A 26,035-nucleotide genomic window follows, 5' to 3' on the forward strand; every position below is an offset into this window, starting at 1 on the left:
GGCCAATAAAGAAAGTGACAGGAGAGAAAGGGGACAGCAGAGTCCATGACAGCAAAAGGAAGAACAGAACCCAGGAACGTGAGGCAGAGCAGGCTTGTCATGGACCAGGGAGAGAAAAGAGTGTTCCCAGAGCAGTCAGCTGACTTGGTGAGAGATGTAGCCATGTTGATAGTGAGTTTGACCAGAAGCCAGGTGGGAATGTTCCTGAAGCCAAAATAAGAAAAGTCATTTTCATCTCGAGACTAAAGTGGTACCAAAGGAGGGCACGCTGGGATGCTCTAGGGACCCAGTACACAGCCTTGCAGCCAAAGTGAATTCTTTCGGAGTTCATTCCTAGCAGAAATGAACCTAGGGTCTGTGGATTCATAGGGGACCCCTGGAGCCCCTCCCAGAATGTGGACATATGTTGTGTATATGCATCTTTTTCTGGGGAGAAAGTCATCGGGTTGTTAAAGGACCTATGACAGGAGGAGGTTTTAAAAAATTAGTTTAGCTGTTTCTCTTAAAGTGCCAGGCTAATTTTCTGGCTGTGTGATAGATTGTGTTAAATGGTCTGGCACTCCTAATTTTTGGAATAAAAATGAATTCTTAGTGAATGATCTCACTGCCTGCAGTGCTGTCTGATTCTGTCCTGGCATTTGATAGAACTTGTTAGGGGATTAGGTAAGACAGGATGTTGGTACATTTGAGGTCATTAAACCAAGAGGGGAAGGGGAAAAAAAAAGAAATCTTGCTAAATATATTGTGGAGTTGAACTAAACGCTGAATAGCTGAGGGACGTTCTTTGTGCTCGGTGCCAACGCTTTGAAACCCCGCTTAGAAGCAGACTGGAGTGGCAGAGACAGCTCCATCTAGATGCAGCACATTGGTAAATGCCTATCTTTCCAAGAAATACTGTTTTACTTGTCCTTTTATGGAGGAGGCAGGGAAGGCTGTGATTTCCTGGGTTGCATAACATTTTTGTAAGCAGATACAACTAGCATAGAACCTCAAGAAACAACAAAGGCTACCTTTTCACCGGGGTGACCAGCATTCTCTGAGTTCTGGTTTCAAGACTGGGAGAATAATGGAGAATATGTCACAGAGAGCCTACTACATATGAAAGGTTTTGTTAGATGAAATGTAACCCCCAAAGTTTATTTTCTACCTATCTTTTCCTTCTTTTGGGGGAGCATTCTTGAATCTCATTTTGAATTTACTATGCAGAAAACACCTTCTTTTTTTTTAAGTAGGCTCCACGCCCAGCGTGGAGACCAGCTCAGGCCTTGAACTCACAACCCTGAGATCAAGACCTGAGCTGAGATGGATTTGGACGCTTTAACCGACTGAGCCACCTAGGCACCCCCAGAAAATACTCCTAAAAATGTATTGGATGAGTCACGGTGATGGTTGCACAGCAAAAGTAATGTATTTAATTCCACTGAACTGTACACTTCAAGATGATTAAAATGTAACTCTTATGTTTTGTATGTTTTACTGCACTAAAAATACGTGTTGGATGATACAGAGGGAAAAACCATTTACCTTTTGAGATGGGAATTCCAAGTATCTTTATGTGTTAAATATAAGCCCTCTCCTCTGTGTGATATGAGTGTGTAAGTATAGACGAAAGCATTAGTGGGGTGGAAATGTTCACTGAGCACTGTGTGGTCCCAGCTCTGCCACTCACTCGCTGGCTGTGGGACCCAGGACATGCAGCCAAAGCAGATGATTAGCCCTCAATAAATGCTGCTTTCTCCTTCTCGTCCTCTCTTCACACCACAGTTTCCTCAGCAGTAAAAGGAGAAGGTTGAACTCCGTGATCTCCAAGGTCCTTTTAGCCCTGCTGATCCATGCTTTATGAAACAAACAAACAAACAAATATAGGTCTGCAAAACGGTATTGAATCCATCAGTATATACACACAGCAGCTTCGGCCACTTCTGACTTTTGCTCTGCTCCCTATTTTTTCTTTTCCTCAGCCTGCAAAGAATCATTCACAAGCTTAGAAGGGGGAATGAGAAGGACAGAGGATTGAGGTGGCCCAAGACAGAGGACTGGGGTGAGGAGCCTGGCGGCAGGTGTCAGGCTGGGTGCAGTGCCTACACATCGGAGTTGGCTCTTGATAGTGCTGTGTGGCTGTGGGTACCGTGGGATTCAAAGCCACAGCCCCACGTTCACTGAAGGCTGTATGACCACAGCAAGATTAAGCACCATTGATTTTTATACAAGGCAGATGGTGGCAGGAACGTCGAGACTGTAGATCCAGAGAGAGAAGCATAGTTCGTCACATGAGGAAAAAGCAGCAGGAAGCAGAGCCTGTGTAGGGGAAGAAGAGGCTCGTGAGGGTGCAGGTGGCAGCTGGAGGGGAGGGGGAGAGCAGGTGCGTGGCCAGAGTCTCCAGACAGGGGTTGAGCTGGAAGCAGATGAGATCTGGCTGTAATAAATCAAAGCATAGGTACAACCACGCTAAGTCTCGTGAGTCCTCCCAGCAAGTCACCCAACCTGGGGTGATCCTGGGGGACTTTCAATGCCAAGTGGGACTTGAAAACAGAGAAGCCAGTTACCATGACAATAGCAGTGGACCAGGTGAGAAATGATGGTGACTGGAGTAGAGATGGAGAGGAGTAGGCAGAATTGAGATGTAAGTTGAAGGTAGAATCAACAGTACATGCTGATGGATTAGATGTTAAGAAGTGAGAGGGAGAGAGGAAAAGCTAGGAAATCTATCCTCTTAATTTTTTAGCTGGAACAGGTGGGTCAACGGTATTGCCTTTTCCTAAAATGGTTTATCACACCTCTCTTGAAGAACATATGGCTCACCTGTCTTCAGGGTCCTTCCTTGGCCAAACCTCCTGCAGTCCTCAGACCTGCGATGACTCTTTGTGGACCTCGCCAGCCTCACTTGGGGACAGCCCACCAGCACCAGCTTGGCGCCCACACCTGTGTAGCTTGGAAGTCAACGGGCACCTGCCCCTGACAGATGAGGCCAGGAGGCACTTGCAGCTCCCAAAAGGGGTAGGACTTTGCAGGTTTTTCTGGCTGATAAGTGAGCACAGGCAGAGCCGAAGTTCTCAAATAAGGGGAAGGAGGCAGATAGCCCAGACCAAGTATGGAACCTCGGAGAAGTCAAGGCACTATTGGCCCATCCAAGTTCTCAGGAAACTGCCCTTCACTAAGTTGACAGGCAGCCCCAAGAGGGCTACACATCTGCATTCTTGCAGATGAACTTAGTCATTGACTATGTGAATTCATGGATGATCTTTGACATAGGATAGAAAATATGTACTTAAACCCTAAATGGCACATCAGAGCCTGCTTCAGGCATTTTCTGCTTGGGCATTGCCAAGAATGGTGATGCTTTTCTGAGATTAGACCCAGGGTGAGATTCCTTATACAGTGTTTTCACTGCCATGTCCCATGACTAAGGACAGGCATCCTGTGCTTTACTTCACCGTTAGAGAATGATCTGGGTCATTTTTTGATAAGCTACCTGGTAGTACTTTTATCTAAAGAAACTACAATAGAAAAAATTATTTAAGTCTAATTAATTCTAATTTCATTCTAAAGTGTGAAATATAACCATTTTAGTACTAACAAGTTAATTAATTCTTTTTATACAAATAATCAGATTGCTGTAGGACCCGCAGCTTTGCCAGGTTACTTTGACATTTAACTGGTAGCTCATGGAAGACTGATCATGTTTCCTTTGGGAAGAGGGACATAGTCCCCCCAAATTATAGTGGATGGAGTGTTGTATAGGAAAGGAGTAGCCTTTAGAGTCAGGCAGGCACGGATCCAGATTGCATGTCAGCTCATCTCCAGCAGTGTGACCTTAGCCAAGGCATTAGCCTCTCTGAGCCATGGTTCTCTCATCCAGCAGACGAGCTAATAATACCTGTAAAATTCCTGGCGTACTTCCCAGCACACGGAAGTTTTCAGCAAATGGAACTTACTATTATTATTATGTATAAATACAGGCCAGTATTTTTTAAAAAATATAAAGCCTACAGAAACCCCAAAAGTATTTCAGGTTGTATATTTTCAACACTTGTCTTTTTGATTTTTTCTTTTCCGAACTGTCAATGGCAAGTGGTTCCGAAATAGCACCATCCTCTTATAAGAGAGGTGAAAATCTGGACAAACCATCATATTTTGGGAACGTAAACATGTTGGATATCAAAGAAGTGAATTTTCTAGCTATCGTTCTCCAACCAGAATAACTTGGTCCCAGCACCTGAAATGTGTAAGTGGAAACTTTCAGAGACATTTTCATCTTAATTTTCTCCATCCTGTCTGAAATGGCTGCGTCTTTCTGTGTTGTAGTTAAAAAAAAAAAAAAAAAAAAAAAAGCACATTTCCTTGCGTCACCTTCCCATGCCAGTAGAGCAAAACACAAAAGCCACAAGATCTATGATTCAAAGGTCTTCTGCTTTATACAAGTGACTATTTAAATTGCCTGAAATGTAGTTTTTAAAAATTCATCTCTGTAATTTCCAAAAAATTAACCCCTTTCTTTTTAAAGCCCTTCTGGCCATAAAATGGTGTGTGACTACTCCATTTAGTGTTTCTGAATATGAATAAGGGTGCCAGGACCACTCTCAGTTTACGTGCTTATCGCTAAAGCTGTCACCAAGTTTTTAGTAGTATTTTATATAGCACGGGGCCAATGGAACATTTGAGATTTGACCTTTTCTACAGGTGATAGTCTCTAAATGCAATTTGTACTTTTGGAACCAAGTTTTGAACCCTTGTTTTGTTTTATGAGCACTGTCATTTACCTTTCTACTCAATCCAGAGAGAAAAAGTGATGGGAATATGCCTTTAGTGTGTGTAGATGTGTAAGAGTCCTTTATTATCTCCCAAAACCAGTCGTCCGACTTGGGCAGGGGACCAGAGTGGCATTTTAAGGCTGGGGAGTCAGGTTGGCTCGATGGTGTCATCCAAGTACGGCCCCGTTGGGATACTGAGCAAAACCCTGTTGTTTTGCTCAGTGCGTATTTTGTCTCCAGGGATAATACAGTGAAGAGAATTAACTTAAAAACACCGTGCCCCAGGGTATGATCCCTTGTCTTTGTAAATTTAGGCAAACCTGGATTCAGGTTCAAACAAGAACATAAACCAATCCTCAATATTTTGTTTTGTTCTCTTTGTATCACTCTAACTTTCAGTCAACTGAGAAGAGGTGGTGAGGATAGGAAAGAATTGATAACAGGAGGACAGGGGAGGCAGTTTGGGAAATTGGAGAAGCATTAAACCAAGCCACTTTTAAGTTTCTTAGAAATTATGTTGTTAGTATTAGGTTTGTGATGTAGACAAAAATACCTCCACCCATAGTTTCCTGGGGAAAAGTAAATAGGGTTTTGCTCATCACATCCCATTAAAACCACTAAGAAAATCTTACCTAAGAGGTAAATTGTAGAGACAAAGATGCAATCAGCCTCACTTATACAAGAGGTACCTTCTAGAAAACCTGATCATTTCGCTGCTAATTGGTATAAATGTTCCCTTGCCCACTGCTTGAAGCTCGAGATCCACTTGTACTTTTATGATTGTTGTGTAATTAAATACCATTTACTTTTTCTTGGGCTTAAGAATGCAGGTCCCCCTGACTTTTTCTTTTAAGTAAATTTATGTTTATGCAAGAGGGAATTACTTACAGATAATTTCCCATATCTGGGATATGTTTCTTTACTTGTAAGTGAATGAACAGTAATCATTCAGCTATCTCTTTTTAAACTTTCCCCCAGCTTCTCTAACAGTAAATATGAAGAAATGAAAAAGCTGTGCTTTCATGCTTAGTGTAGCATTACCATATCTACTCACCCACCTTTTCCTAAGCACAGTCCTGTGAACCACTACAAGGCTTTGTGAGGTCTTCAGAAATCAGTCTAGCTGAGAAACGCCATGAGGGCAGGAAGTGTCCATGGCTCTCATCGCCATTGTTTTAAGACACTTAAATGGTGCCCAGCGTCCAGGAGAGGGTTGGTAAAAACTTCTTGAATGGGTATTGTCCAGTGGGGTTCTAGGGTCTGAAATATGTCCAAGAAAACCTGTATGTAAGGCAGCCTAGAGCTGCACTGTCCAACAAGGCAACCAACCACTAACCGCGTGTGGCTTTTTAAATTGAATTTAAACACGTTAAAATTAAAATTCAGCTCCTCAGTTGCCCAGTTGCACTTACTGAGTATTAAGTACTCAATAACCCATGTGTGGCTGGTGGCTGCCATATTGGACAGCACACATATTGAACATTTTTGTCATCACAGAAAGCTGTGTTAGTGCTGGTAGAGTATCATTATCACTAAGTTGGTGGCTCCAGTCTTTTTAAATTGAAATTCCCACGTGACTATGATGTGCACTCATAATTCAAAAAGTAGCCCTTTCACGTCTCTCTCCCCAACACTGTAGGAATTCAGTCAAGAAGGGTGGGTGGCTCACAGGGGGGGCTATCTCTTTGAAACTGAAAGCCAAACAAGAGCGGGGCTGTTAGCAAGACTGGCATTATGGTGGTATGTGCTTACTTGTCTATGCTAGTTAGTATGTGAAACCTCTGTACCAGTTACTACAGAGCTACTGTTTCAAGCTCCTCCAGCACCTACTTCTGTGGCCCAGAGGCCCTGGCCATTCACCTCGTATCCTCCAACCTCCCCTTAATCCAGCAAAATGAGTTAGCTGATGCCAGTCCCATCCCTGGGGCTGGGAGACTGCTCAGGGACCCCCCACCCCAGCACTGGAGGCCTCAGATTGATGGGCACTACACTTAGCCTCCAGGAGGGACTGCTCCCCAAGACTTTTTCTGAGGACTGCCTTGTCACCACCATGGCCAAGTCCCAGATCATAGAACAATTGGCTTCAAGAAGACCTTACAATTATCTCATCCTACCTGTTCATTTTACTGAAGAAACAAGTCAGAGAGAGTCACTGGCCAGTTTGTGGCCAATTTAGAGATAAAACTTGAATCTCCTAACTTGGTACTTTTTTTTTTTTTTTTTTGGCTACATCTTCCTGTTGTCAATTTCCTTAACTGTGAAATGGGGATTAATAGCTTTATGCCTCACAGAGTTGCTAGTAAAAAGAATAATGCTACCCCACATTTTATGTATGTCTTATAGTTTGCAAAAACCCTTTTATATACATTCTCATTTAATCCTCCCGAGAACTTGTGAAAGGTGTTCGGCGTGGAGGCAGCAAATGACCTCCCCAAGATAACAAAGCTGCTGTGATAATGGGTCTCAGTCTCTTAGGGCTTGGGAAACTATACATTCTTTTGTAAATGTAAGATAACATAACCACATGGTATTACTAGTTTTTAGCTTGTGGTATTTTGCAGTTCAAGATTTAGTGACATTGAAAGTGGTAACTTTGTTCAAGCGACGCATTTTTTTTACTTTGATAATGTGCCAATTGCACAGACTTTGGTTCAACATTAAAACAGAAGTGGGCTGCTTCGAAGTGTATTTTTAAAATGAGAGAATCCAAATTTGTAATTAGCTTTAGAAATGTTAGTTGTGCAGTTTGAGTATATAAAGAGCTTCTGGTAATCATTTCTGTTATTAGTGGGTGGCTTATTTTATTTTTTGTATTTCCCCCCAAGCAATTAGGCATTTTGGAAAAAACAAAGTATGTTCTTTGAGGGGTCATTTCCTCTATTACTGCTTTTATTTTTCATACCCTGTAGTCCTAGTATACTTAGAAGACTAGCCACATATATGATTGTGGCAAAGAAAAATCATGTAGGAGCCATTCCACTCACTTGACACCTACCTGTCAGAAGAATGTTATTTAAGTTATAAAGAGAAGCCACAGTGAAGGAAATGATTCACTTCTTGATACATCTTTTGTCTTTTGGTCTTTTGGTAATTTTGATAGAAACATCCCTTACTAAGATAAGATTATTGGGAAGATCAACTTGACACACTCCCAAAATAAAATGGAATTTCTTTTGTGTGTATGTTTCTTTCTTTCTTTCTCTCTCTCTCTCCCTGAACCTCAGCCATTTTATAGAATATACTATATTCTACTGTGGAGAGATTGAGTTTATAGATAAGAAAAAGAGTGATGTTGGGCGCCTGGGTGGCACAGCGGTTGAGCGTCTGCCTTCGGCTCAGGGCGTGATCCCGGTGTTATGGGATCGAGCCCCACATCAGGCTCCTCCGCTATGAGCCTGCTTCTTCCTCTCGCACTCCCCCTGCTTGTGTTCCCTCTCTCGCTGGCTGTCTATCTCTGTCAAATAAATAAATAAAATCTTTAAAAAAAAGGAAAAAGAAAAAGAGTGATGTTATTTTCATTCTATATAATTAAGAAGTATCTCTTCAGTTTTCTTTTATTAGCATATGAAAATGATGGCATTTTCTACACCAGTTATCCTGTAAGATTAAATACATATAAAGGGAAAAGAGAAAGAAAAATTATTAGACAAAGCTATAAATGGAAAGAAAATTGAGGTTGTGAGTCCTGATGTTATCATTACCAATTTGTAGTCACATCTAGGAAGAATGTGTTTGTGTGTTTGTTTTTTGAAGTATGTATTATGTGTGTATCTCTGTGTCTTCTCTGCATGTACCGTGTTGTGTGTTAAAGAGCAGACTCTCAACTCTCTATTGTACTCTAAGAGATATGACCTCCCTCCTGTACATATAGGACCTTCGAAGCGTTTCTTACCATCTAGAGTTTTCTTGGATTTTATTTATGTCATTTCCCCCTGCTTTGTGTAGATGCTGTGGGGGGTTCTGATCAAAAGAGCATAAAGGTAAAGTTTGTGATTTATAGCCAGACTTGGAGTCATGGTAATAAGACCCTAGGCTTGAATAGATCTTTGAAATTCCAAACTTCTAATTCCTCCAAACTTATTAGGGTGGAAGGGTGATCGAAGAGTGAGTACATACTTTCAAACTTTGCAGCTACCAGTTTTTAAACCAATGCACCCAGCGCGCCCAGGACCAGAGCTGACACATCGTAAGCGCTCATAAGGGTTAGCCATTAGTATTAGCTTGTCTGATTGGATTTCATCTTTACGTCTCTTTCTGCTCCCTGATGGCCATGCTGAATAGGAGCAAAATGTCCAAGAAAGACAAAAACACCAAAGGGAAGAGAAACACAAGTCCTCAGTAGCCTAGAAACAGAATTTATGAGCCCACAAATAATTAGCATCTGGTTGTTTGTCTTCTTATGAGGACATGTGAATTATTTCCACGCCCACCCCAATACCTTTTTCCAAGTGAAGACCCCATGGACAGGTGACTGCTTCTCCATCACCCAGATCTGATTCAGTCGGCCTTAATGAGGTTCCATTTGATGGTAAACTCACATTAATCCCATTCTCTCTTGTTATGTGAAAGACGGTGAGTTGTTCACTATCTTCTGTGTAAGAAAAAACAAAAATAAAATGGCCTAAGTATGATTATCATTGATTAGAGCTTTGTTAAGATGTATGAGATGCAAGTGTATTTTTTCCATGCCTATGATAATGTGGGTAATTAAACAAATTAACCAGGCACTCATGCTGTGTTAGGAGTGTAAATTGGTATAGCTTTTCTGGGAAATCATCAAGACCCTAAAAGATCACACCAGTTGACCCAATAATTCTTTTTCCAGAATCTCCCTAAGATAATATTCAGAAATTCAGACCATCTGATATTCAAATATGTCCCCCAAAGTGTTATTTGCATTAACAACAACAAAAACTGTAATTCCCAAAATGAAATCGTTAGATGAAACTCTTTTCTTTGGGATGTAATATTACATAGACTTTGAAAAGCATGTTTTTGAAGTGTTTTTAATAACTTGGGGAAATGCTCACATTCGTTTAACATTGAATGAAAAATAGAAACAAAACTCTGGGGCGTCTGGGTGGCTCAGTGGGTTAAGCGTCTGCCTTCTGTTCAGGTTGTGGTCCCGGGGTCCTCCTGCGTCGGGCTCCCAGCCGAGTGGGGAGCCTGCTTCTCCTTCCCCCTCTGCCTCTCCCCCTGCTTGTGTTCTCTCACTCTCTCATTCTCTCAAATAAATAAATTCATAAATGAATGAATGAATGAATGAATGAATAAATAAATAAATAAATAAATAAATAAATAAATAAAATCTTTTTTAAAATGAAAGAAAAAAAATACTCTGAGTATTTTTGTGTATCTGAAAAGAATACTGGTCCACAATCTTTCATTCCCAATTCTGACTCCAAAAGCATTCCAAAATCAAAAGGGTTTTTTGTTTTTGTTTTTGTTTTTGTAACTTCTTTGGTAGAAATTCCTGGTCGGAACTAATGTGAGATTCTATTTTAATAAGAATATGCATCTGTTTTGCTACAGAAATATTATGAAATATGTGCTGCTCCAGACCATGATAGAATATTATGTGATAAATGGTTGTTGCACCAAAATAGTTTTAAAATCCAAACAATTCTAAATGGTGAAACATATTCTGAAGCTCGGAGTTTCAGTTAAGGGGTTGTGGAACTATACAACAAAATATCATTAGCGATTCATCAGTGCCAAGGTTATAGTTGATCCCTCTTTTTTCTTTTTTTTTTTTTGAATTTTATTTAAATTCCAGTTAGTTAACATACAGTGTTATCTTAGTTTCAGGTGTACAATATAGTGATTCAACACTTCCATACATCGCCCTGTGTTCACCACCACAATGCACCTCTTAATCCCCATCACCTATTTCATCCATCCCCCTGTCCACGACCCCTCTGGTTTATTCTCAACAATTAAGTGTTTCTTGATACGTTTTCTTTATGCTTTTCCATATTTTCCAAATGTTCTACAATAAGCATGTATCAATTTATCATCAGAGAAAGGTATTAAAAATAAATATTTAAGGCATCAAAGAATCATCTCATTTCAGTCAGAATTCCTGAATTTATCATTTGCTTCCTGCATCTTCCAGTTACATGTGTCTTTTAAGCCAAGGGCTAGTTTTTTGAAAGAAAAACATTCATGAGGTTGAACCTTGACCCATCTCCAAACTGCTTTTGGGTTCGAAAGAGCCCCTGGTTAGGGATGCTCACCTTCGAGAAATACTTACAGAATAGGGTCGAGCATTAATCCCATGGGCTACTTTATCATGTTCTGTTTACGGTTAGCAGGATGGCGGGAGGGAGAAACGTTAAGGTGCGAGGTTTACTCTGCTAATGGACAGCTCTTCCGCCCCATTCAGGTGGACACTCACTGACCTGTCACAAGGTTACCCTGCAAAGCTTTGGGGTCCATGTCTGAATGGATTGCTGTAGGCTTCTCATCTCTCCCTTCGCCCAGTTCCCTGCATCCTAAGACTCGAAGCCAGCACAGAGCCTGGAAAAATTACATGTAAGTTTTGACTGAGGTTCCTCTTTCCTCAAACCAAACAATGGTAAGAATTTTCTTAGATGATAATAGCCAAGTAGCCTAAACCCGCATGGGTTATTTTCTTTTAACAAAGTATCTTGAAAATTCTAATTGAGGAACAGAGCAGGGATTGGAATCTGCATAGTGGTGGCTCCTTAATTCACTGGATCTTTAACTTGCATCGGAATCACCTGGAGGGCTTGTGAAAGGACAGCTTGCTGGGCCTCATGCCCAGAATTTCTGATTCCACAGACCTGGGGCAGTCTGGGAAGTTGCTGTGCTAACAAGTTTCCAGGTGATACTGAGGCAGGTGGCCCAGGGACTCCACTTTGAGAACCACTGCTTTAATTCAAGGGTAACTGAAAGAATGAACGATAAAGGGAGAAAAATGTATGAAATATTTAGTATTAAATGCCACTAAAGTAAGATATGTAGTGCTTTACTGAATATATTGACTCATCTCTCAAGAAAAGAGATTTTTAAGGTCCTCTCAGCACCGTCACATTTGAAGGTTCCACCAAGAACATGACGTTATTCTGTGGAGTCAATAGTACCAGTTATTCTTTGCCCTTGGATTTCAACGAGGGTGACTAACTGCGCTCTACCCGGCGAAAATGACAGCTACGGTCCTTTTGCGGGTATGCTCATCATGTTTTTAGATACTCAAAAGGGAAAATCCTTTTTCCCCTGGGTTGAGAAATATATTGCTGCTTCTCAAAGTGAATCATCACAGTCTTCTCTTTCCTCTTATACGCTTAAATGGGCCTTGATTTTACAAAACACATGTGGGAAGGGAGGCGCATCCCTAATAAATAGTCCAAGTCATCAAGTCCAGGTTTTTGTGGGGTTTGAAGTTCTCAGGACCGACGTAGTTTGAGAATCAGTGTTAGATTCGGAATAAGCCAATCACCTCTCCACTGAGGACAAGAACAATTTATTCCATGTTAATGGAAAAAAGTGGAAGATTTTGGCTCAACAAATGTGCATTTGGATATATGTGAGCATACATGCAAATGTACATATGTGCCTATGAATATATATGCATTTTGTGTATTTCTAGCTTTCATTGTAAGAATTTTAAACATTTTTCTTTTGTTTCATTGAGTTGGTGTGAGTATAAAAATAGTATGAGAGATGCTGTCCAGGAAATGTATGAGAAATTTCTGGGCATTTTAAATCTGTGGACAAGCATTGTGCTTTATAACGTTTACCTTGGTATGGTAAATGTTCATTCAGAGTAGCACTTAGGACACGCAGTTCTTTTATTGGACCCCACAGAAATTGAGAATAATCACTGTTAATAAAGCAATTCCAAAGCAGATGTAATGAAGGCGCTTATCTAGTGCCTACCCATTGGCAGAGCCAAAAATCCTGGAGATAGATTTAAGTGCCTGTATTTAAAATGAAAATCACAGAATCAGATAAATCAGGCGAAAAAGTGGTAGGTGATGAAAGAGTTCCATAAGGAATTAATCTAGAGCTGTCTTCTGGGCACTGCCCAAAGGGTAACAGGGCTGGTAAGAGGGCTGATAGAGTTGTGAGTGATGTAATTATGTGTTCTTTCTCCGCCCTCACAAACTATGACATCTCTGTCAGCACTAATTAGTTATTCTGCACAGCGTTCTTGGAAGCGAGGTTTTCAGTGTATGAAGCATCTTTACCATCATATGGAAGAAGCAGGTTGGGTCAAATGCTCCTTCATCGCCTTCCTGCTTTGGCATCTGTGAGTGTCCGTGTTTACACATCCGGTTTTCCTGTAGGGATGACCTGTGATGTCAGTCAGTTTCATGACTACAGGCTGGGGAGGGAAGAAGGCTGCCCTGACACCTCAGGTGACTCGCCTCAGGTGACTGGGTGCTTCGAGCTCCTGCCAGACCCGGCACGGCTGCCTAGATCACTCCCTGCAGCCTGGGGTGAGGCGCTCAAGTCGCTGAGCACCTGGCGCGTCTCTGCAAAAGCACCATGCTTGTGTGGGGACGGGTACGGGAACCCTCTCTCCTCTCCACTCAATTTTGCTCTCAACCTAAATCTGCATTAAAAAATAAAGCTCGTTAATAAAAAAAAAAAAAACGAATACCAAACAGGATGACAGTTCTTAAAAAAAGTAAACATGGAATTACCATATGCTCCAGCAATTCCACTTCTGGGTATATACCTAAAAGAACTAAAAGCAGAGACTTGGACAGATGTTCGTACAGCATTATTCACAGTAGCCAAAAGGGGGAAGCCACCCAGATGTCTATCAGCAGATGAATGAATAAGGAAAATGTGGCATATACATACAGTGGAATATTATTTGGCTCTAAAAAGATATGAAATTCAGACACATGCTACAACATAGACGAACTTGGAAGAGACTAAATGAGATAAGCCAGACACAAAAGGACAAGTATCGTGTGATCCCACTTAATATGAGGTGTCTAGAGCTGTCAGGCTTATAGCCAGAAAACAGAATGATGGGTGCCAAGGTTTGGGAATAGAGGGGAAGGGAGAGTTGGTGTTAAATGGGTAGTTTTCACTTTGGGAAAATGAGGAAGTTCTGGAGATGGCTAGTGGCAATGGTTGTACAACAGTGTGAATATACCTAATGCCACCAAATTGTACTCTTAAAAATGGTAAATGTTATATATATTTTACCCCAGTAAAAATAATTAATTAATTAATTAATTAATGATTTTTTTTTTTCTAACTGAATACCAGAGCTCGCTTTCCTTCCAAGAGTGCTATGCAGAGTCACCAACTACTGCTTGACAGGGTTGTTCTAGTTTGTGAGGGCGGAGTAAGAATTGACGGCTATGGCCCTCATACCTCTCTCAGCCCTGATTGTTTCCCTGGCATTCTTCTGGCAAGGGCAAGGGATCTACGGAATGTATACTTTAGTCTTGGGGATGGGCTTCCTGTCAGGGCAAGGACACGTTTGTCAGAAACTACCAGGGCAATTTGCCATAAACAACTGTGATCGCTACCACATGCCTATACACATATAGGAAAGCTGTTTCACTGTGATGGAGGGAGTGCGTACCCACCTGTGCTCCTATAATGGGGCTGCTCAGATCATCTGAATTGTGTGTTCATGATCGAGTCCAATGCACGGGCTTGTGGCGCTGTGTGCATTGCCGTGGCACATAACAGGTGTTCGTCAGGAGAGGTGGACACTGAGGCACAAACCAGGGAAAATAGACTTGATTATAATATAGCCGCAGATTGAAGCCTAGTAGAAAAAAGGGAAAGCTGTAGAAGAAAATTAATAGCAAATAATTCTCCTGCAACAGGGCCTCAAGTTATTATAAAGCCTGTTTTACATACGCTAAATGAAATATAATTTACCCCTCATCACCAAATCACTGTAGTATTAGGTGTCAGTGTACCTGTAAATCACAGAACAATTGAGTGTGTCCTGCAGTTCTATGAGGAATATTCAGGATGGAACTTATTACTAGGTTAGTCTCTTTGGACCCTACTTTGGGAAGATTTTGCTTTTTATTCTGTGTTTCTTAGAAGCTGGACTTGGAGAACGATCAGCAGATTCTCATGGGACCCAGTAGTAGCCTGGGTCGTATGCTTTCTTCAGGTCTCCTGTACCACGTTCAGGTCTGCGCTTGGGTCTGACTAGGGCTTATAATTCCTGAAGAGCAGTGCATAGGGACCCATAGTTCCAAAAAGCTCAGAAAACTGTCCTAAATTATCCCCCGTCCTTAAGAGGAAGGAAGAAGGAATAATCAGGGAATGACCAAGATTATTTGTGTGTATGTGTATGTGTGTGTGTGAGAGAGAGATTATATATATATGTGTGTGTGTGTATGTGTGTGTGTGTGTATATATATATATAATCACACACGTACGTATGTGTGTATGTATTTGGCTTAAGGAGAAGGTATAATCAAGAAAGAGATAAAATAAAGTCATCAGTGTTAAAGTATGTAAAAATCAATCCCATCATTCCTGCCCAGACTTTCCCAACGTGCTTAGAAGTAAACTCTCTAGGTGATGGAGAGAGGGCAAAATAAAGGTTTCAGCTGCTAAGATATCAGAAACTAGAATTAAAGGTTGTTATAGAAAAGAAAATCCAGGGCAGCAAGTCTAAGAGAGAGAAAAGCGGCGTTTGTTCATCCTTGAGATCCAGATGTGGCTGCCTGCACCCTAAGCTTGAGTTGAACTGACATGGATAGAGAATCAAATCAAAATAAATTCAGCCCCTTGAGTTCAGAGACCATGATTTTTGGATGGACACACGGACACAGGTTTCCGCCAGAGAAGACCAGCAAACCAAGTCACCCAGGTGGAATGACGTAAGGTAGAGAACAACAAAGATAGACCCTTGGGGGCTCCCCCTTGTAGGCTTTCATATTTCCTAGGAATCAGATTGCCTCGTTCCAGACACTGAATTCATGTTTGCTGATGGCTTAGCTACCTGGAACCCAACTAACCAGAACCCTGAATTAACTAGCCTTCACATTTCCCCACCCCCACTTCACCGCCTCCCGCACACCCCACCCTACCTACCGCACACATCCCACTTCCCTTTTTCAGAAATAGAGATTCAGAAAACAAGATAGCTTTGGTTTAGTAAAGATGGAGAATATACCCTGGAGGATATCTGTAGCTGATGACACTGACCTGCTGAATCATTGAGAATGGTTAAATGTTTTAAAATTAGGAAAAGAAACTGCTTTGGACCAGAAAATAGATTCTAATAAATGGTCCAAGAGGAAAAAAAAAAATTGAAACAAACAAAAATCTTGTCCTCAGTTAGTCCAGTTAACTGAAGTTTTATTGTACCTATTTTCATGCCCTAATTAATAATCTAAAACTGTTGATTTACAAAAGAGAAATATACCATTTTTATTCTTCTTGAAAAACTGTGTACGTTTTGGCTTTTACTGCCTTTCCAGTGCCAGAGTTTAAATTTCAGATATTCCCTTTATGTTTATTATGTTTGGAAGTGCTTTAAAAGTTATAATAGTAATGATATGAGGAGTAATATAGAAAATAATTTTATGAACATATATATTTAGTTCCTAGAGTCATTGGAAAACCATTGGCATAGTTTTGAAGCCAATTCTGTTGTTTTTTTAGAAGAATGTGTGATATATTTATTTGTAGCGTTCAGTTTCACAATTCTGTTCTGCTCAAGGCATCATCAAAATTAATTTTCGTTCCCTGCATATACCCTAATGGTACAGATAGGGGTGATATTACCAGCATGGTAATGTACATTAATATGTAAATCAAAAATTTCAAACGGTATTCCCTGTGAATCTCCAAATAAACTCAGCCATGCTTATTATAAAGCTGCTTTACCAAGTGATTATCAGTGGTAGCACAAATAGTTTATCAGTTTATTCTAATAATTTCCAATCTGTTGCTTTTAGAAATTATTCATATGCTCTCTTTTGGGTGTACCTTTCATTAGCAAAGTGACACCTCTCTCTGAGCTGGGGCAGCACGCTTACAAGGATACCACCTGCCCTCCCCTGTTAACTTGACCATTGTGATGGCCCTAGCATCTGGAGCTTTGCTGCAACTGGAGAGTGCCCAGACCATGGATCATGATGAGGAAGAGTGGTATTTGCAAAGGTCTGGAGTGTAGCAGGACTCTTAGAGTCCTTGTAGAACTTAACTAGAAGCTTTAATCTATTGTTTCTAGTAGATTTTTCCTGTATTTCATGTCTGACTTGTCACCAGGCCAGATTATTACACCGGGTTCCATGTATTAAGTGTTTTTAATTGCTAGGAAGAACAGAATCAGAGAATAATTAATTGTTTCCTTTCGTCCAAACAGAAGTAACTTTATTTTCCTGATTGTAAAGTAATATCTTTATTGTACATAATTTATAAAATAACAGGATAAAGAAGAAAATAAGTTATCTATAATTCAGCTACCTAGATAAAACCTGACTGTTAAACTCTTGTGTATTTTTGCACTTTTTTCGATTAATCAGATAATTCCAAATTTACAAGCAGTACTCTGGACCGATTATATCCTACAAATTTGGGGGAATTTAGGAATGATGACTTTAGATATCATTTTCTAGGACAATGATCTCCTAGTTTCTTATTTTTCTCACTTCAAATTACATTAATCAGCTCTTATAAGAACAGATACCTGTATAGACACACCATTATCTTTATCAAGTGGAATTCAGTATTAACTGTTTTTTCTTTCATTTCTGCATCTTGTCAATAAAAATGATTATTGAGTGGCCCTGCAAGATCCTAATGGGCCTCTGGAATCATAAAAGAAAGATTTAATTATGTACAAGATCATTTTAGTATTAGATCAATTCATTGTGTTCTAGTTACTTAAAAATTCATATTCAGTATGCTCTACGGAATTTGCCAGAAATGGGAAAGTTTGGTTAGCCAGAACCTCCTTTTCCCATCCATCATCCAAACAATATGTTCTCCAGTAGAACTCTAGTTTTATACCTCATGGTAACAAAATGTGATTCAAATATATCTTTTCTTGTGCTATGAACTAGAGTTTTCCTTCAACTTTGTATCCTTTATCCCCCTTCAGAGAAACTTCTCTTCAAATTCTTGTGGTGTAGTGTTATGTTATAGATCCCAGGATTGTGCTGAGAAGTCTGTGCTTACCTTGGAGAATGCTAGGATTTTGGATCAGGATGAATCCTAACATGTAGCCAAGGTTAGGAAGGACTTTGAGCACTGGAAAAAAACCCCGATAAAAGAATTTAGGGGATTGTTAAAAGATTCATCTGAGAAATGTTGTAAGAAAGTTATCTGCAAGCCTTTTGTCAATAGAATAGGAAGTCTATGGGCAGCAGTTGCTAGAATAGGTTTTGTTTTAAAAGATTGATCTATATTTGGCATGGGTAAGACTAGGTCTTCTCCCCTGTACAATACTTAAGTTCTTTGAAAGCAGATTCTTCTAGGTTCTTCTCTCTGCATCCCTTCACATCCTTTGTGCCCTTGTTTATAACGGGACTCGTATGTATTGAGTTAGTATTTCGTCTCTCTTGAGTGACAGATGAATGAATAAGTGTGCCTGATTCACGTACTGCATTTTGCCTTCTTGCTACAGAAGTCAAGGCGTGTTTTGATAAATATCCGTGATTGTGAAATGCCCTGGTTCGTTGGCTACAGGTGGGGAAGTGGTATACAGTACTTCGATCCTCCTAGGAGAAGGAGAGGCTAACGTGGATATTAAGAATTTGCTTCTTTGTCTTCAGTTTCAGTTTGACCTCCTTGCTTCACTGAGTCACAGCGCTCGCTCTTCGGTGATGGGCGCGTCATTTAAGCCTGAGACTGTCCCTTGGACTGTTTATGACATTGTACCTGAATTTCCCATTACATTAACAGCCAGCATTTGTCATAAAATTTCAAGAACACATTAAAAGTTATTTGGTTTGTAGTTGACATTGAGATTAACTTTCTCTAACCTAAACCAGTGAAAACCAAAACGCTCCTCACCACATAAAAGTTTTGCTTTCGCTGTGTTCAGACCCCTCCCACCTCCTCAGAGCACAGTCATTCGGAGTCTAGTTTGGGGGCGGTGTGGTTGTATCTCAGTGGTGTATGACCCACTTTTTCGTAACACTTAATTACCCATGTTTTTACAGCCCTAGTCAGAAGGTCTGACGATAGTGGACTATAACCCAAAAAAGGTTTTCTGATACACCTCATCAGGGCTGCTAGTACCGTGCGTTATCGGAAGAAGGTGTTAGCCCCGCAGGGCGTGTGTTAACTACCAGAGGATGACAGAACATTCCCTCTAGTTTCTGGATAATGAGCAAGCACACAGGTAAAGAAAGACGCCTTTCTCAGAGTTGCCTCCTTTTGTGTCTTAATTATTTTGTTGAGCTGACTTTTAAATATTGATCACTACCTGCATATGTTTGCTGTTGAGGTCTGCAGAGGGCTCGGAAGAACAAGCATTTTAATTGATACCCTGGGACCTTAATAATTTAACTTTTCATTAGAAGTCTAAAGAGATGGTAAATCAAGAATAGACTCTCCTCTCGATCCTCTCTGTGCCCCTAGAACACGTCCTCTTCATCGCTGTGTTTTTCTTGTGTGCTCGCAAGTGTCTGTGTGTCAGCATCAGCCGCTTGGCGCGGCAGCGGAATGAATGCTTGGTGGGCTGCCGGCCATGCGGTGGGGACTGTGGACAGAGCAGACAGGGACGGGCCGGGGGGGGGCAGGAGGGAAGGGAGACGGCAAGGGGATATTGTGCCTCGGTGCGCATCGTTCCACTGCAAACTAAAAGCAGATTTAGGGCAAGTGATATTGACCTAACTTTGGTGAAATCATTTCCGACAGTCTGCTCCGTTTTAGAAATGCTTATGCTTCTGATAATCACTTTTGTTCATTTGAAGAACTTTGAAAACGCTGTCATTGTTTCAAAACTAAATGTGGTAGGTATCATCTTCCTGAATGTACAGAACGTTTGTGGGTGCATTTCTTTGCTGAAAGTTGGTTGACATGTGGCTCGCGGTAGGGTGGTGCCCGCGCCTCGCCGATCACGCTTGCCTGTGCGCTGAAAGGCATACCAACGGGGAGTCTTGGAAAATGCCTGTAGATAAGTCAACGTTGTTTTCCCTGAAAGTCCTGATACAGAAAAAGAGTGAAAGTACCAACACCTAACTGGAAAAAATGTCACTCATTTTAGCCTCTTTGCATCCCTTGTTAGGACAAACCCTGGGTTGGGTTTTTTTACATTTGCGAATTGTGCGGTAGGTGGAGCAGTGTGGGTGGCCCAGAAAAAGTAGCGGTTAGAATAAGATTTTCCATTTATTGCCCTTTGTGCATGGCTAAAAATAAGATTCATACAAATCAGAATATGTAGTGCAAGCACAATCACTCTGTTAATTCTGATGACTGGCTTGCCCACATCTTTGCATCTGTCTGGTAAGTGGTGCGTTGGGAAATAAATGTGACTCTGTTTAAGCAGCGAGAGGCGGCCAGGTTTTTGCGCTGTTTGTCTGCATGTGCTAGTTTATCAGCATTTTCCCCTCTGAAGGAAGAAAGACACAACTCATACATAAACAAATTGTGTCGATGGAAGGTTGAAAGAAGAAGTGATAGAATCTTCGAATCTTTTTTTTAAAAAAACGAATTGCGTTGTTTGAAATGCTGTTTTAAAACATCCATCTTTTTGACTCATTGTTAGAAAGTTGTTTCTTGAAGACTCGTAGAACAGCAAGGGAAGGATTTCTGAGTGGTGTTGCCAGGAGATAGCCACGTCTTTTGTTTGTGGACTGATGGGGTGGTGGGGAAGGGGGACAAGGGTGCATGCACGCCTGTCCCGGAATGCCCTCCGTGGACACAGATGTTGGGGGGGGAGCAGTTAACCAAGTAAAAACTCCCCTTCCTCTGACTGCTGAGTCTACTGCAACCACAGTAAGTGATAACATGTCAGTTTGTGGCTACAAGAAACACCAAAGAGAGGTGGCGTCAGCGTTCACAGGGAAATTTGTACCTTCGTGATCCCAGCGATGGTGCTGTCCCCATTCCACTGGCTGAGCGGCTGTGGCATTTCCAAAGAATGAAAATGTCGGCAAATGTTCTGAGCCTTTCAGTTTGATGTAATTTGCAAAATGAGATGAGTCAAGAGGGCAGTCATTCCAGAAGCCTCTGGAAATGGAAGACTGCAAATCACATTCCTCATTGGCAGCTCCAGAGGCAGACAGTAAGGCACGCTGATTAAAGCAAGGCAAGAGCTGGGGCGCCTGGGTGGCTCAGTCGTTAAGCGTCTGCCTTCGGCTCAGGGCGTGATCCAGGCATTCTGGGATCGAGCCCCACATCAGGCTCCTTCGCTATGAGCCTGCTTCTTCCTCTTCCACTCCCCCTGCTTGTGTTCCCTCTCTCGCTGGCTGTCTCTCTCTCTGTCGAGTAAATAAATAAAATCTTAAAAAAAAACAAAAAAAAAAAAACAAGGCAAGAGCTTTGGGAGAAAGAGGGCTCAGGACCAGCTCTTAGCTGTGTGCTGACCTTGGTCTGTTTACCTAACCTTTCCTAAGCCAGGTTGTTTTAATTGAAAACAGGAACAGGGATAGTACCTACCTCAGGTTGGTTGTGGGGATTAAATGAAATAACATACGTGAAGCACGAAGCCAGCACTTAATAAAATGATGGGGTTGCTACTCTTATTTGTGCCACTGTAACATAAGAACGTGTTGGAGAATTTTAGGGCATTTGGGGGTTCCCCCTCTATGCTTGGGGTACAGACTTTGGAATTAAATGGACACAGGATCAGCCTCTTGTTCATTGCTTTTCAGTCAGAAAGCTACAGGTCATTTGCAGAGTAGTTTGGTTCCTCATAGGGTTACTGATGCCGTCTGGGGGGTATTTCTTTATTTTGCCGTTAAACCAGCACAATGTAAGCCTCTCTTTCCTTTTAAGATTAGTACTGTGTTGAGCATATTCAGTTATTTTTACCTTCTCACTATGCTTTTTATTTAAACATGGATATTTCAGTTCTAACATCTGTGCATGTTAATCGTAGTGCCTACTGATATACATTCTGAAAGAGAGAGCACTAATGGTGTAATCAAGTACAATTTTTAGTATTTCAGGTGGGAATGGGCAAAACTTCAGGAGCAATTAGTTTCCGTGGTGGTGTAATTCCCTACAGAAAATATTGCATCTGTTACAATTTTGGTTACTAGTCAGTCCTAGAGATGACTAGATACTGACAGGCAGAAAACAATTACTGTTGCTTCTTTTACTTTTTATTATTTTTTAAAAATTATTTACTGTTTAAGAGTCTTTCTGCCCATCAAATTTTTCAATTAAAAAAAGTAAACAGGGATGCCTGGGTGGCTCATTTGGTTAAGCGGCTGCCTTTGGCTCAGGTCATGATTCCAGGGTCCTGAGATCGAGTCCCCACATCAGTCTCCTTGCTCAGCAGAGGGTCTGCTTCTCCCTCTGCCTGCAGCTCCCCCTGCTTGTGTGCGCTCTCTCTCTCTCTCTCTCTGACAAAAAAATGAAATCTTTAAAAAAAAAAGTAAATATAGGGGTGCCTGCGTGGCTCAGTCAGTTAAGTGTCTGACTCTTGATCTCAGCTCAGCTCTTGACTTCAGGGTTGTGATTTAAGCCCCACATTGGGCTCCACACTGGGCAAGGAGCCTACTTTAAAAAAAAAGTAAATATATTTGGGGTGCCTGGTTGGCTCATTCAGTAGAGCATGCAACTCTTGATCTCAGAGTCGTAAGTTGGGTATAGAGCTTATTTTTTTTAAAAAAAGTAAATATATTTTGTATTTCATAATAAGGTCATAATTGCATAGGCATCACTTAATTTCTTTGGTTAACCTTTAGTATTAGATTCTAAGAGTTCACATCAGACTCTTCCTTCAACCTCCTCTATGACCTTCCTGGGATACGGTTTTTTCATTTATTAAATTAAAAAAGAAATTATGACTGCACCTTGACATTGCCTCACCTGGGACCTGACAAGAAGTGATAAATGAGATCAATAAGCTAAGGAATTAAAAGTGGGAGTGATAGAAAACAGTGATGGCTGGGTTTTATCAATTGATGTATTTTGCTAGTTGTTTTTTGTTTTTTAATTTCTCTCCAATTTTTTTTCATGGTCTGTCCTACCCACTGACAGATACAAGTTCTGACTTGTAATTTATATATCAACATCATCAATGGGGTTTCTAGGTTTTTAATGTGAGTACCCAACAGGCTGGGGTGGAGATGTTTCTCAGGTCAGCTCCACCAGTAAGATCTGTCTTTCATTAGAAAGGTTCCCAGGTTCTTACAGTGTATCCAGACAGCACTGCTTTTTAAATTTTTTTCTGTTGAATGAAATGCAAGAATGCTTTTTAGACAGAGCGAATCATTTGAGGTAACTAACAAAGTTCTTGGCATTCTGGATATAGCTTTAGTCCCCTCCATGAACACATACACTCCCCATTATCTTTGCCTGCCTTATTGTATTTTGCCGTAGACTGAAGTTTCTGTAAAAACCATGGGCAAAAGAAGGTGATGAATGAGGCTGTGGCTGTGATTTCCTCCCACACCTTCGTAAGGAATGACAGAGATTCTGAAAGCCATCCCATTGATATACCGTGTGCTTCTTCCTGGATAACAGCCAGTTTTAACCTATCCTTCATGTGCAATTTGAGGGTACTGGCTGGGCCGAGCTCATTATTCCTTTGGTTGAATAATGTAAAGCATTTGCAATGGAGATTTACCCTAATGATGTATTTTAAGTGCATGTCCGCATTGCTGGTCTAATGCACTCAGTCATGGAATGCTTTAGAGTTTATTGCTAATGGATGAATCCTCGGGAAAGTCGGAATTTTCCATAAGATTGACATTTGGAGTGAGAAATATAAATCTAATGAGAGCATTTTAACCAAGGTTTGTAATTAGGGCTGAATGGAGTAAATTCGTACGCGCGTACTGCAGCAGGGCACAGCAGAAGGTGAAATTGCACGCTCTGCTCTGAAGGAGGGATGAAGGCTGATGTATCAGTGTCAGGCCACGACACTATGGAGTATAAATGACACTGTCACCAAGTGCTGCCCAGGGTCCCAGGGGAACTCCACTCCAGTAAATTACATTACTTAGACAGACCTGACGGCATTGTGTCGGAATGAGAGGAGGGAAGAGAAAGCTGTCAGCACGGAGTCGGAGTTATTACAGCACAGCTGGCTGCAGGGATGGAAGCCACTGGTTTCCCTTCACCTAGATATTTTGTATTCTCCTTTGCTAGGTCGTTCACAGAAGTTCCAAATGCACACCTGTGAAAGCGCATCATGTCTGCTTGGGGTGTAGGTTATGTGGTCAGTCGCAAGCGAATACATGTGAGTTGATTTGTATGAATCGGTTAGGGTGAGAATGTCTTTCTTGTTGTTTGTAGCCACGTGTGTTACATGTTCAGGATAAGCTTGCCCTTATTTTCTTTTCTGTTAGTGAGGATTACACGTACATTATTAGGATGCAATCATCATTCTCTCTGTAACATTGTTTCCTTTCAAACCCGCTTTAATAAGAACATATGTTTCTTTATTCCTCTCCTAACACTTGGTTCCTCTCAGCACCTTCCCTCCCTGAGGGAAACAAATTGTACTGGCGTGTAGCATTTCATTTTGTGAAAGAACTCAAAGTTAAGAACAGTTGATTCCTAGAGTGCAATTTGTGGAGAAAAACTATTTTTTTCCCCTTCTATTTTCTTTTATCCCCCTGCAGTGAAGTGAGGCCACCCCTTTTTTGGTCCATCTGTCAGACTATCTCTAGGGAAGTATTAGGAGAAGAGAATAAGAGCATTGATTGTACTGCTGCCTTCTGAGTCATTGAAGATGCACTAGTCACCTTTGGCTGGTTTGACCTCCAATGCCAGTTCTTGAAAAAGCCAATTCCAAGTGCTCTGGAATTAACACGGTCCCTTCTGAACCAGAAAGTAAGCGTCTTCTCCCCCGTGGATAGAGATTTGAAACAACATCCTTTCTGACTTTCTTAAATATGTTGTACTTTGTCCTTAGGGAAATAAACCTGAGAAGCATCTCTGATAATTTGTTACCGGGAAGAACACTTAGTATTTGGCAGAATGTCCCTGTAAGGTTTCCAGATGGCAGGTTTTAAGCAACCTTTCTGAAACAGGACGCAAATAGGTAACACTGACAATAATAACATCTTGGATTTGACTTTTATTCTTTCTAAAATATACTCTATCCATATCATCTGTATGCTTTAGTCTTTATTTTATAGCTATAGTTATACTCTTATTTTATTCATCCAAGCATAAAACTAAGTAAAACCAAGATATTTGGAAAACTAGTTTCGAGGATAGATAGCAAAAACCTAGGTTAACAATAAGATTTCTATTCTATGTAAGGTACCATCACCTTAAAAAAATCTTGGTTGATGGAGGCACCTGGGTGGCTCAGTCGGTTAAGTGTCTGACTCTTGATTTCAGCTCCGGTCTTGATCTCAGGGTTGTGAGTTCGAGCTCCGCGTTGAGTCCAGCGTGGAGCCTACTTAAAAAAAAAAATGTTAGTTGATGATTCTAAAATAATAACTCACTGTAAAAAGCATGATATAAAATGTCTTTGTGCCATGTGCCGTCCTCAGCATACAGACTGTGCTTAAAGACTTTGCTTTATTTACTAAAGCTGTACAAAAGTCTAGGACTCTTTGCTGTATGGGAAATGAGAGTGTCTCCCTAAATAAACTCACCAGAATTTTTTCCTTTTTTTCTTAAGTGTATTTTGATGGTAGTATTGGCCTTATATCTTATATTTTCTCTTTATCCATGACATCGATTGTGAAATCACAAGTGTTTTGTTGTTCGCCACAGTAGTACACATGCAGTGTATTCCTTTGTCCTGGCCTCTTGATGCAGCATGCTATCAAACTACATCTTTGGGTTTTTCTGAATTGAACCTGATGGAAGAAATTTAACAGCATCTAGAATGGAGCTGGTTTAGATGCTCCTCCGTTCTGTAGAGGCTCCTTGTTCCTGCCTTCCTACCCGTGTCTGACTGTATTCTCTTCTTTTTCTTACGTTAAAATTGGAAAGGGAGAAAGGGGATGCTCCTTAGGAGATATAGGTCTGCGGAGAATTGTAAGTACTCATTCAGAATCTATTCTTAGTTCTGAGAGATATAATGAACTTGAGCTTTGGGTCCTGCTGAATCCCCCATTAATGATCCCACCATCATCACCACCTCTCCACCTGATTATGTTTTCCCTGAAGACGACTGATATTTTCCCAAATATTCTGAATGGAGTGTCTTCCAAGTGAAACACATCTTG

General features: G+C 41.0%; 1 protein-coding gene across 4 annotated transcripts in view; it reads left to right on the plus strand.

Annotated features, from left to right (window-relative positions):
- The window catches only part of BACH2 (BTB domain and CNC homolog 2), a 348,609-nt gene that overhangs the window by 188,056 nt on the left and 134,518 nt on the right, over positions 1–26,035 (plus strand). Inside the window, exon 3 of one of the 4 annotated variants that reach the window (XM_057311190.1) lies at positions 11,137–11,285. The exons of the other annotated variants lie outside the window; for them this stretch is intronic. The gene's annotated coding sequence lies outside the window, so the exon portion shown is untranslated. The remainder of the gene's footprint in view (positions 1–11,136; positions 11,286–26,035) is intronic. 4 annotated transcript variants of the gene reach the window in all.

Source organism: Ursus arctos, unplaced genomic scaffold (genome assembly GCF_023065955.2).
Source record: "Ursus arctos isolate Adak ecotype North America unplaced genomic scaffold, UrsArc2.0 scaffold_13, whole genome shotgun sequence".
NCBI classification, from domain to species: Eukaryota; Metazoa; Chordata; class Mammalia; order Carnivora; family Ursidae; genus Ursus; species Ursus arctos.